The 9,918-nt window shown below is 34.4% G+C and overlaps 1 pseudogene; it reads right to left on the bottom strand.

Annotated features, from left to right (window-relative positions):
• Window positions 1–9,040: 9,040 nt before the first annotated feature.
• On the bottom strand, window positions 9,041–9,139 carry LOC120886995 (U6 spliceosomal RNA; annotated as a pseudogene).
• Window positions 9,140–9,918: the final 779 nt, after the last annotated feature.

Genomic DNA, 9,918 nt, shown 5'->3' with positions numbered 1-9,918 from the left:
TGCATATTAATTCAGTAGAAATTGTTCTTTGAATTTCAAATTTTGATCTTTTTTGCAGGTTAGCAATATGCAGTACCATAGTCTCTGTCAATGTTGGACAGCAGCAGTGAGCTGCAGCTCCCAGTCAGCTGTGTGAACATAAGGGTAAACAACAAATCTTCTGCAATGTACTAATGTGCTATAAAGCTATGAAACTTGGTAAAGTAGGTGTGTATGAAAAGAATTTTCAGTTGATAGTATTTTCAATTTATGGTAGGTTTATCAGGATGTAACTCCATCATAAGTTGAGGAGCATCTGTAATTATTATAAACACTATTATACTCAATATCTTATTTCAGTTCTCACAATTCTATGAGGTCAGTAGAATAGATGTAATTCATTTGACAGATTGGGAAACTGAGATTCTGTTAGATTAAATGTCTTACTCAAGATCATACAGACACAAGCAGAACCAGGATTTAATAATTGTTAATTGCTATTGTTATTATTAATCATAATTAGTACCCTTTGTTGAGAGTTTGCTCTAAAGTCACAGAGTTAAGGGATGTTGGAGCTGGGCTTTGGATTTTTGTCTTAAAGATTAAGCTCTTGGGGCTGGGATTGTGGCTCAGAGGTAGAGCGCTGGCCTAGCATGGGCGGGACCTGGGTTCGATTCTCAGCACCACATAAAAATAAAGGCATTGTGTTGTGTCCATCTACAAAAAAAAAAAAAAAAGATATTTTCTCTCTTTCTTTCTCTCTCTCTCAAAAAAATATTAAGCTCTTCAGCTACATGAGGTGGTGCACACCTGTATCCCAACAATTTGGGAGAATGAGGCAGTAGGATCACAAGTTTGAGGCCAGCCTCAGCAACTTAGTAAGACTCTGTCTCAAAATAAAAAAGACTGGTGATATGGCTTAGTGGTTAAGCATCCCTGGGTTCAATCCCTGGGACAAAAAACAAAAACAAAAACAAAAAAACAACCAACCAACCAAACAAACAAAAAACAAGATTGAGCTCTTCATTATACCATTTTGCCTTATTAAATTGGTTCACTTTGAATTTGTGGCATGCAGACTTCATAGGAATTCAGAGGACAGGAGAGCGCAGGGAGCATTTCTAGCAGAAGGTCAAATTTGAATTAGACCTGAAACGATAAGTAGGAACTGGGCAGGAAAGTGGAATGAATGATAGAAAAGAGGAAAAAGAGCAGAGAAGAAGAAGGTTAGGAGAGAAAGGTTAGGAGGGACACGTGGGAGAAATGGCAGACGGGAGTATTAATCAGAAACAAAGGATCCATCACAAATGGAAACATGGAAGAATAAATATATTGTAAGAAACTGTGTAGACTGAGTACTTCAATGTGATTTAGGCATGTTAGGAGGCGAGGTCAAGTTGGATTATTGGGGTTGTTTCATGGTTATTACAATTGGTAAGTCAATCCACATGGGTACTCTATCTGTCCATGGCTGTGGTGGAAGTTCAGAGTATGTTTAACTTCTCTTCTGAATTTCTAGTTTACCCTTAAAGATAAACATTTTCCCTTTCCTTATTTTCTGTATTTAGAAATTATCACCTTGGAACAGACCAGGAGTCTTGTAGAGTAGGGTGAAATTCTTCAGTAATTCTCTCCATCATATTTGTAGTACTTTTCCTTAGGGGGGGAAAAACCTCATTTCATTCCCAGCTAGAAATCAGCTTATTCACTAATGCCTCAGGATGAAGACCCTCTGTATAATTTTAATGAGAAAATATGTTATAAGAAATTCATGCCTTGTCAAAAGTACAAATCAGATAGGTCTTCCATCTTTTACTTTCATAAATCTTACTTCCATGAAGTGAGAGGCTGACACATAAAGCATTATTCCTAAAATATCTTTTATGTTTCCTTCCTTCCTCCCTTCTTTCCCTTCCTTCCTTCCTTCCTTCCTTCCTTCCTTCCTTCCTTCCTTCCTTCCTTCCTTCCTTCCTTCCTTCCTTTCTTTCTTTCTTTCTTTCTTTCTTTCTTTCTTTCTTTCTCAGGCATTGAACCTAGGAGCACTTAGCCACTGAGTCACATCCCCAGCTGTTTATTTTTTATTTTGACACAGGGTCTCAATAGGTTGCTTAGGGCCTTGCTACATTGCTGAGGCTGACTTTGAACTTGTGATCCTTCTGCCTCAGCCTCCAGAGCTCCTGGGATTACAGGCATGCACCACCAGTATGCACCACCAAATTAGACTTATGTTTAAATTGTTTAAAAAATTACTTGTGAAAAATCAAATAAAAAAACTGTGTTAAATCAAATAAGGAATATTTGCTTAGTAAACTATGCATAGAGTGGGCGATCATGTATTGAAATTATATATGACTGAACTCTTCATTAGTTTATTATTATTTTAAGGACTTTGTTTTATTAATCATCTTAGATCAGTTAGATTATATGTATATTTGAAATTGTGGTAGTATTTGGCCTCTACAAACAGATAACTAAATGTAGATAACTATATATATCAGATAGGATACTTTGGGCTGCAGGTAACAGAAGTCTTAGCTGAAATAAACTATGAGGACATTTATTATATCAAATGCCAGAGAATCTGAAAGTAAAGTAGCCTACAGGTTTAACTGCTTTAGTGAATAATTAATGGCATCATGGCCAATGTTCTTTCTGTTTTTCTATTATGACATCTGTAGTGTTAGACTTCAATCTAAGACTGATTCATTTTGTAGTTTTAAATGGGTGCAACTGGTCTATATGTTTTCTTGTTCATGTCCAGTTACAGAGAGACACCAGGTTTTGTCACTATAATAAACTGTGTTAATTAGTCTTCTATTACTATAATAAAATTCCTTAGATAATTAACTTACAGAGGTTTATTTTAGTTCATAGTTTTGGAGGTTCCTGTTCATGATTGATTAATTCCCTGGCTTTAGGCCTGGGATGAGGCAACACATCATGGTAGAAGTATGTGGTGAAGCATAGCCACTTACCTAATGACCAGGAAGAAAAAGAGAAAGGAAGGGGTCAGGGCTCCAAAAGGTACACCCCCAATGACCTAAAGAACCATTACTAGATCCACCTTGTGTGGGATTCACCATCTTCCACATGGGACTTTGCAGGTCATTCAGCACTCCAACTATAGCATAAGAAAAGTATACTATTTCTAGAAGCTTCTAGTATTTCTATTCTCATGTCTAATTGATGATCATTCTGCCACACACTCATTCTTGAATTCATCATTAGCAAATCTGAACAGGTAAATTTTTAAGTTGTATTTCTATTACTCAGTTGGAGAATGGTAGAATGTACTCATTCTACCTTTGGGTGTAGTATTGGGTGTCTCTTAAGGTTCACTACAATTTCTTCTATTGAATGGTTCTGGGATTATCTGATATGTTTTATGTTTACCCAATAATCTTTCATGTTGTATTATTATTCAAAGCACAGTGTAGCACAAAGCATCTATTATTTATTAGATATAAAATGACTGACTTCTTTTTTTTGAGTAGTTATAATAATATGCTTGAATGAATTTTAAATATATGGGAATCCAAAACTTTTAAAGCTTTTCCCTGTCACTGCTGACAGAGAGAATTCCTGAGGGAAGGAACAATGTTAGTCTTCAATTCTGGGACAGAATTTCAAGACAAAACTTGAATTTTCTTAGTCAAAATTCCATGGAGTGGAAGTTGAATCAAACAATGGAAATTAAACACAAGAGAGACAGGTTTGGTAAGTATGAAGTGGTTGGAACCTACAGAATAGTCTCTTAGGATCCTCTATAGGTGCCTACTTTAACCTCTTAGTGGTTATGACATTTCAGTCTGTATTTTGAGAAGAGATAGAGGTTTAAGTATGTTTATGTTTATGTGTGTATAGGGAGAGGGAGAGGATTGGTTGCTGTACTATAGTATTACTGCCAAAAATAATTGCTAGCTAATTATTCAGAATCCTAGCTATACTGAACCCTAGGAAATATATTTCAGTTCTTGCTCCCCAGCAAATTGGAAAATAGGTTGCTCTAATAGTTTGGTGATAAAACCAAAAACAAAGATATTTATGACTGAATGTAATAATTCTGTTCTCTTTGGCTTCTGTCAGTAAGTCGGGGCTTTGACTGCTCTAAATTTCTGCTATAGCAAACATTGTATTAAAGAAGAAACAAACTTGGGTTTGATATTGTTTTTCAATTGTATTAGGTCTATTTGTTTTATGCATTAAATTTGTAATGGAATATTTCAGTGGATAAGATGCTGTGCTAGGACCTGAAGATACACTGGTAAAAAAAAAAAAAAAGGAATCTGTGCATTCATAATTCTTGCAACCTGGTAGAAGTAGAATATGGCTGAAAGCAAGGAGATTTGTTTGTTGTTGATGCAGATTGCTAAATATGAAGGTTGGAAGGAACCGCAAAGTTATTACAGTCTGCATGCTCATGTGATAGAGTTTGAGATGAAAGTCTTGACAAGTTTTGTTACTTGACTTTGGTCAAATCAAATCAATGGCAGATCCAGAAACAGAACTAGACTTTCAGCTCACTTAACTTCAAGGTTTCTTTTAATTGATACTAAAATCCTTCTTGTCAGTGAAGTACCGGACCAGGAACATGACCCAGTGCCTCTGAGGGTCTCCAGGTGTGCTATTGGACCCTTGGAGCTCCACTCAACCTCTAAATCAGATTTTGAGTGTGAAGCAGACATTGCTTGGACATTATCTCATTTTTAAACTCCAGTAGGGTACATTTGCATTACATTAGCCTACAAAAGCAAACATTTAGAATGTAAAGTAGCCACAAGTTGATTATTATTTTTCAAATAAATGAGCTAGTTTAATAGATAAGGCACACACTCGAACAATATAGATGATACATCTTTGTAATCATTCTGCATTGCTTCAGCTGGCTGTGAGAGAACTGCCAAAGAACTGGAAGAATTAGGTTTCATGAATTATTCATTTGATTCAGTTTAACACTCTCATTATTTATAGTGCTTCAGGCTCGTCTATGGTACTATTTGCCTTAATAAGGATGGGAATGATGACTTGGCAGGTTATCTGTTTGTATTGGTGTGTGCTATTGTTTACTAAAATAAAGCCCAAGATATTTTCTTTAAAAATGGTCATGGCAAAAAAATATTATGTTCCATGATTTCAGGCCTAAAAACTTTTGTTTGTATGAAACATTTTATCCTTTAATGAATGTGATTAATATAGAGGAACAGTATTCCTATTTAAAGTATCATTGCTTATTGTTCATAAAAATGCTGGTGGGATTGGATAAATCTTTTCAAGCCTAATTCTGGTTTATATTGGAATTTGAAAAATAGTATTTAAAAAGGCAAAATAGAACTGAAGTTAAATTGAAGACAGTTTTTCATCACTGTGACCAAAATATTGAGATAATTAGGCATTTTTTTCCTTACAAGAGAAAAGGTCTATTTGAACTCCGGTTTCAGTTTATGGTCATTTGGCTTTGTTGTTTTGAACCAGTGGCAGCGCGGTACATCATGACAGGAGCATGTGGCAAAGGAAATAATTTACTTCATGGTAGGGAAGTAAAAGAGAGGATGGAGACCAGGTCCCAATGATCTCTTCAAGGCATGTCTTCCCATGACTTAACTTTCTTTCATTAGGCTGTACTTTCTGAAGGTTCTACTCCTCCCAAAAGAACTATAGGCTGGCCACCAAACCTTTAACATATAGGTATTTTGTGGATACACCAGATCCAAAATATAGAAAAGGTGGTTTATGTAATATGTTGACATTTTAATTCCAGGGGTAAGCATTTAGTTTGCTTAGTGTGTTATATACTAGCAATTGTTTTCTGAGTTATTAAAGCTATGTGCTTTTGTGTTCAGTGGGTAAAATATAGCTAATAGGGCAGTTCTAAAAAAATACAGTGTATTGAATCTAAACATGAAGGAGGTATTTTTTAAAAATCTTTTTCTTGGAGAATTCCATTAGGCTTTATAAATAGTTGCCTATTAAAGGAATAGTAGACTAGAAGAGGAGGAAAAGGTGTTTAGGTGAAAGAGCAAAACATAATAAATCATTAATAACAGCTATAAAGTATTTCAAATAATTTCCCACACTATTAGATTGGTTGACCTTTCTAAAAAAGATGGTTACATAGTCATAGTTGTATGCAACAGTGATTGGAGGATTAGCCATACCATTTTCCACTTTTTAGATGTAAACCACTGTGCTTCTCTTTAACTACATCTGCAATTTTTAGTAACCAAGCTGTGATTAGACCTTAGTGCAGGCAACTTTACCTCAATTTGAAATGTGATTCAAAGTTGCTCTTTGAGGCTTAGTTAACTGGTATTGCTATAGTTCACCTCTATTTTTTAAAAAATTCATAGGTTGATTATCTAAAAATTTCATGTTTTTTGACAAATTGGGCTCTCGATGCTATTGAGAAATACTTTCATTGGGTTTCCTAGTCATTTCTTTCCTATTCTCCTCAGCAGCTACTTAATTTTTTAAAATTCCTGTTCAGCCCTTATTTTTACTTTTATTCTGAGACAGGGTCTTCCTATGTTATTGAGGCTGGCCTCAAATTTGTGATCCTCTTGCCTCAGCTTTCTGATTAGCTGGGATTACAGGTTTATGTCATTGTGCTCAGCTCAGTTTACCATCCTGTTTTGAAGAGGACAACCTTACAGTTTTTTTTTGAAGTCAGGTAGTATAATTTCTCCTTTACTCAACATTGCTTTGATTTTCCAGGAAGTTTTGTAGTTCTATACAAATTTTGGGACTTTTCCCCCTAATTCTGTAAAAAAAAAAATATTGGTATTTTAATAGGGATTGCATTGAATCTCCAGATCATTTTGTGTAGTATCAGTATTTTAACTATATTTATTCTTCCAACCCATGAATGTGGGATGTCTTTCCACTTATTTTTGGCTTCTTTTTAATTTCTTTCATCAACATTTTATAGTTTTCATTGTAGAAGTTGTTTACTTCTTTCGTTTAATTTATTCCTAGATTTAAAAAATTTTTTTTTGGAGTTATTGTGAATGGGATCTTTTTTTTTTTGGTTTGATTTATATTTCAGATAATTGATGTGTGACCTACTAGAACATTACTGAGTTTTGTATGTTGATTTTTATCCTGCAACTTTGCTGAATTCATTTATTAGTTTTACTAAATTTTGGTAGGGTATTTGGGGTTCTTGCCATATAAGATCATGTTTTCTGCAAATAGGGACAATTTTACTTCCTTCCACCTTTCCATTTTGGAGCGCTTTCTTACTTTTGTCTATATTTTCTGGTCAGCACTTTCAATACTTGGTTAAATAAATGTAATGAAGGTGAGCATCCTTAGCTTGTTCCAGATCTGATTGAATAAATATTCAACTTGTACCCACTGAGGATTATATTAAATGTTAGCTTGTCTTAAATAGTTTTTAATATGGTAAGGTATGGGCTGGGGTTGTAGCTCAGCGATCGAGAGCCTGCATAGCACATGTGAGGGTCTGGGTTCAATCCTTGGCACCACATAAAAATAAGTAAAGATATTTGTCCAACTACTACTAAAAAAAAAAATACGTTAAGGTAGTATTTTTCTATACCTAGTTTTTCAGTGTTTTTCATCTTGAAAGGATGTTGAATTTTATTAAATGCTTTTTCTGAATCTATTGAGATGATCATATAGTTTTGTCTTTCATTCTGTTTAATTGGTGTATTGTGTTTTTGATTTGAGAATGTTGAATCATTCTTTCATCCCTGGGATAGATCCCTCTTGCCCATGGTGAATAATTTTTTAATGTTCTGTTGGATTTAGTTTATTAATATTTTGTGCTTCTATGTTTATCAATAATATTGGCTTGTAGCCTTCTTTTTTGGTTCTTTCCTGGATTTGGTATCAAAGTAAAGCTGGCCTTGTAGAATGTGTCTAAAAAAATTCATTTTTTTTCATTTTTTTGGGGGGGAATAATTTAATAAGAATTGATATTGATTGTTGTTTAATTGTTTAGTAGAACTCAGCAATGAAGCCGTCTGTTCTAGAGCTTTCATTGATGGGACAACCAATTCTTTATTTCATTGATCTTCTCTATTAGAGTTTTAGTTTCTACTTCATTTATTTATTCTTTGGTTTTTGTAGCTTCTTTTCTTCTGCTCATCTTGGGGGATGTTGAATTTAATCAGATGATTTTATATATCTCCTGAGGTGTTCATATGGGATTTGTCTTTCATTCTTTTGTTGTGGTATGGCGCGTTTGCTGATTTTCATATGTTGAGCCATCCTTTCATTTTTGGGTTTGGTTCTTGTTTTTCTAGTTCCTTGAGATGCAGTAATAGTTTTTTTTTTTTTTAATTTGACATCTTTCTACTTTTTTGATGTGGGCATTGACTGTTATAAAATTCCCTCTTAGCACAGTTTCTGTTGTATCCCATAGGTTTTATTATGTTGTGTCTCCATTTTCATTTGTTTTAAGGAAACTTTTAATTTCTTTCTTGATTGTTTCCTTAATCCATTGGTTGTTCAAAAGTAAATTGTTTAATTTCCATGTATTTATATAGCTTTCAAAGTTTTTCTTGTTACTGATTTCTAGTTTTATTGTATTCTGATTGGAAGAGCTACTTGACATGATTTCATTTTTTAAAATCAAACAGCATGGAACTTTCATTTTTATTTATTTATTTATTATTTATTTATTTTATTTTTATTTATTTTAAAAATATTTTTTAGTTGTTGTTGGACACATGCCTTTATTTTATTTATTTTTTATGTGATGCTGAGGATCGAACCCAGCGCCTTGCACATGCTAGGTGAATGCTCTGCCACTGAGCCATAACCCTAGCCCCTGGAACTTTTATTTTTAATGTGATTTCTGAACATCAGGAATGTAAGAGTAATATTTTATAAATGGGAACAATTTTGCTAGAAGAAATGATGCCAAAACCAAAACAAAAAATATATGGAATGTTTCATCAATTAGCTTTTTTAAAAAAATATTTATTGTTTTTAGTTGTAGTTGGACACAATACCTTTATTTTACTTATTTTTATGTGGTGCTGAGGATCGAACCTAGGGCCTTGCACATGCTAGGCAAGCACTCTGCTGCTGAGCCACAACACAACCCCATGAATTAGCTTTTTTATCCTTGCTCAGGGGCCATGCTAATATTCTCTGTATCATTCTGATTGTAGTATATGTGCTGTTGAAGTAAATAATATGATTTCAATTTTTAAAAATTAGTTAAGATTTGTTGCATGGCTTTTCATGTAATCTATTCTGGAAAATGTTTCATGTACTGATGAGAAAAATTTGTATTCTCCATTTGTTGGATGGGATATTTTATTGATGTTTGTTATACCCATTTAGTCCAGGGTACAATTTAACTTAGCTATTTCTTTGTTGATATTCTGTTTAGATGATCTATCCATTGCTGAAAGTGGGGGTGCTAAAGCCCCCTAGTATTATTGTATTAGAATTGATCTCTCCCTTTAGGTATAATATTTATTCTATTTATTTGAGTGCTCAATTATTGGGTACATATGTTTGTAACTATTATATATATGTAATATAATAACTATTATTTCCTCTTGTGTCGCGACCCCTCGCCAGCAAGGGAAACACGACACAGGATTCTTCTTTCAGCAGTTTATTCAGGACCCTTGAAGCATGATGAGAAAACAGGAACAAGAGAGCGAGCGGTCGGTCTGCCCTAGCTTAAGTACCCAGCCCCGCCAATGAACTAGCACCACGTGGAAAAGTCTAATAGGTACAGCGCAGCAGAAGCAGGCCAGAGCCCAGCCCCACAGCCTTACAAGGAGTTGTTTACTTCTAACAACTCTAACCGCTTAACGAAGCGGAAGCAGAGACCAGCGCCATATTCAGGGTGCGGTCGCTGGCTCCCAACACTCTTGCTGAATTGATCATCATGTAATGGTATTCTTTGTATCTTTTTGCAGCTTTTGATTTGAAGTCTGTTTCATTTAATATAAA

This window comes from Ictidomys tridecemlineatus, chromosome 5 (genome assembly GCF_052094955.1).
Source record: "Ictidomys tridecemlineatus isolate mIctTri1 chromosome 5, mIctTri1.hap1, whole genome shotgun sequence".
NCBI classification, from domain to species: Eukaryota; Metazoa; Chordata; class Mammalia; order Rodentia; family Sciuridae; genus Ictidomys; species Ictidomys tridecemlineatus.
The sequence above is the reverse complement of the archived record's forward strand: the minus strand, read 5'-3'. Positions and strand labels throughout refer to the sequence as shown.